Source organism: Myotis daubentonii, chromosome 13 (genome assembly GCF_963259705.1).
Source record: "Myotis daubentonii chromosome 13, mMyoDau2.1, whole genome shotgun sequence".
Classification (NCBI taxonomy): Eukaryota; Metazoa; Chordata; class Mammalia; order Chiroptera; family Vespertilionidae; genus Myotis; species Myotis daubentonii.
The window spans coordinates 14,772,819-14,776,194 of NC_081852.1; positions in this window are offsets into that span (position 1 = coordinate 14,772,819).

Genomic DNA, 3,376 nt, shown 5'->3' on the forward strand with positions numbered 1-3,376 from the left:
TGTGATTTATCAATTAAGATTCCATGTTATGAACTTAACTCAATTTGTTTATTCTCCTCCTGATGGACAGGTAGGCTGTTTCCAGTGTTTACTATTACAGAACATACCACCAGTGTTTGTGTGAATATATTTTACACAAATTTTATCTGTCTTGCTAGCATATGTAATAGATATATGTTAGATTTTTAAGAAATTGCCAAACTTTCCCAAAGTGGTTGTACCATTACAAACTCCCACCAGGAATGTGTGAGAGTTCCGGTTGCTCCACATCCATGCCAACATTTGATATTGTCAGTTTTGTTTATTTTAGCCATGAAAGGACCTTTTTAAAAAACACATCTAGTCTTGGTTGGGTGGCTCAGTTGGTTAGAGTGTCATCCCTTACACCAAAAGGTTGTGGGTTTGACTCCTGGTCAGGGCACATACCTAGGTTTTGGGTTTGATGCGTGGTCAGGGGGCATACGGGAGGCAACTGATAGATATCTCTCTCTCTCTCTGTTTCTTTCTAGAAATCAATAAAAACATATCCTCAGGTGAGGATTAAGAACACACACATCTAAATAACTAATGCCCATCAACTGATGAATGGATAAACAAAATGCAGTAAAACCATACAAGGGGATATTATTCGTCAACAAAAAAAAAAAAAAATAAGTATCAAGACATGGTACAACAGAGATGAACCTTAACCACAGTGTGCTAAGTAAAAGAGGCCAGTAACAAATGACCACGTATTGTATAATTCCATTTCTATAAAATGTCCAGCATAGACAAATTTATAGGGACAGAAAGTATATTAGTGCCTACCTAGGGCTGACGGGCTGGGCAGGTTAAGTGATAGTTAATGGTCATTGGATTTCTTTTTGAGGTAATCACATGTTCTAAAATTGATTGTGGTGACTCACAACTCTGTGAATACACTAAGAGGGTGAACTGCATGGCCTGTGAGTTGCATCTCCATAAAGCTGTTTAACACGCCTGCCCCTCCCCCCACCCCGCATGTTTAATTAGCCAGTGATGCCCCATAGCTCCTCGAAGTCCTCAGGGTAAAGACCCAGATTCCCAGACCCAGATTCATCCACGTCATCTCCCTCTTCTGCAGGCACAGCGGAAATTCTGCCCTTTCCAGATGTGCTGTCTTCTGGCGTGCCTCTGAGTGTGCGCACGTACTGTGTCTCTTCCCAATTGTTGTTCTACCACATTCTGACTCATTCTTTGTGGTCTGGTTTACTTGACAGCCGTCTGTTACCCTGCTTCCCTCCCTTCTTTCTTTCCTCCCTCCCTCCGTCCCTCCCATCTCCCCTCCCTCCCTCCCTTCCTTCTTTCCACCCTCCTTCCCTTCGTCCTTCCTTCCTCCTTCGTTCAAATCTTTATTGGGCGTTTATTACACAAGGCTCTATTCCAGTAACTGAAGATACAGCAGCAAAAACAACAAAAACAAACCCCACACCCAGCATGGCCGCTGTGGCACCTCTGTGACTGTGTGAACAAATCTAACTGAGCACGTAATGAGAGTAAAGCCCATGTCCCTGCCTGGCCCTGCCAGGCTCTCTATTCTCTGCTCCAATACTAACCCCTTTAAACTTTTACAAATTTATGGTGAGTGTGCTTCCCCCATGAGGTTGGGGCTCCATGGGGTGCAGACCTAGGACTAGCCCTCCTGGGCATGGGATCAAGGATGATGCCTACTCCACCTCCACATCCCTCCACAGCCTGTAGAACCCTCCACAGCCCTGGGCTCATCTGCCTGCTCACCTTCCCTTCAGAGGTGAGAAGCTGTGAAGAGGAGATGAGACGGAAGGCTGCCCACTTCCCAGATGGGGAAACTGAGACCCTGAGAGACATGAGGTCACTCAGCTGGCTTCTCTCTCTCTCTGCTCTGGCCAGGTTCCTTATGGCCTGGCTAGCTCTGAAGGCTCAGAATTGGTGTCCCCACACGAGGAAGTGATTCCAGAACTGGGAGGGACCATGGCCCAGGGGCTGGTGCTGTGGGTCACCCAGGCTGGGGCAGCTCCTGGCAGGGGTGACAGGGAGCAGCAGTGTCTCCTGAGCCTCCTTCCTCACCCTCAGCCTGGCTCAGGTGAGCACAAACCTGAGCGTGCAGTCCCCCCCGGGGCTTCCTCTCCCAGGTGTGCAGTTTGCCAGGGAAGCTGCAGAGGCACCTGCAAGCAGCTTCCTGGATCAACTTGAAGGTATGATTAATGCTCAGGTGGTGACAGTTGCTCAAAGCTCCGTTTGCAGTTATATCTCCAGGGCCCCACAGACACTTGGCTCCTGGTTGTATGTGTTCCTTCTGGTCTGTTCTGGCAGCAGCAGGGGCAGGGCTGGGCATTTGGGAGGTGGTGTGGGGCATCTGAGACCTCCCTGTGACCTGTGTTCTCGGCCTCTCCAGCCTGTTTCTCTTTGGTTGCCTGATATCAGGCCCCTGGGGACTGATGGGATTGCCTGCCTGGGGGGACCCTCCCCAGGCCTCTGAAAAGCTGCCAGCAGACACCTCCCACCACTTTCTCCATCTTTCCACAATCCTTCCATCATCCTCTCACGCTCTTTCTCCTTCTCCCGGGACATCCTGTCTTACCCCAAAGCCACAGTGAACCCCGGGCCCTTCTGACTCCCCGCCCATTATGGAGCCCAGAGGTCCAATCTGTATTGGTCCTGGGGGTGAGGTGTGGGGAAGATGGCGAGGGCTACCCTATACCTCCATCCCTGAGCTTGTGTTCTTCTCAGATGGCGACAGACACGGCACATCCTGCATGACAAGATGATTCCTTCCCTCGGGTGGTTTGGTGACCTGTGGTGCATGACACACCCGCCCAAAACAGCAGTTTCAATCAATAACAATCGCTGATTCTGCTCACAGATCTGGGGTTGACCGGACCCAGCTATGCAGTCTCCTGGCTTAGCCAGATGGCAACTGGGTGGGGTCATCTCGAAGGCTTCTTTTCTCCCAGGTTTAGGGTTAGTACTTCGGCTGAAAGACTCAGACAGATGGGGCTGGAACAGCTGGGGCTCCAGGGCCGCTCTCACTTTCTATGTGGTCTTTCCATGTGGCCTTCCCATGTGGAGGCTTCAGAGCGATAGACTTCATACATGGTGGTTGAAGGCTCCCAGATCTGTAAGGAACATCCTTGTTGTGCATCTAACATAAATTTGACCTTTTCCCTGACAATCACCTTGATTACTTGATGTTTAGAGAGCTCCCATTCCGCCCTGTCAACAATGGCAATGAAGGGCAGCCTGTCTAAATCATGTCCCTTTAATTCCTGGGTTTCTTCCTAGTCCACAGAGCTGGTGGGGGGAACATCTCCATTTGAAGAGAGACAGACAGAAAGACAGACAGACACACACACACATACATGTAGATCTTTGTCATGTC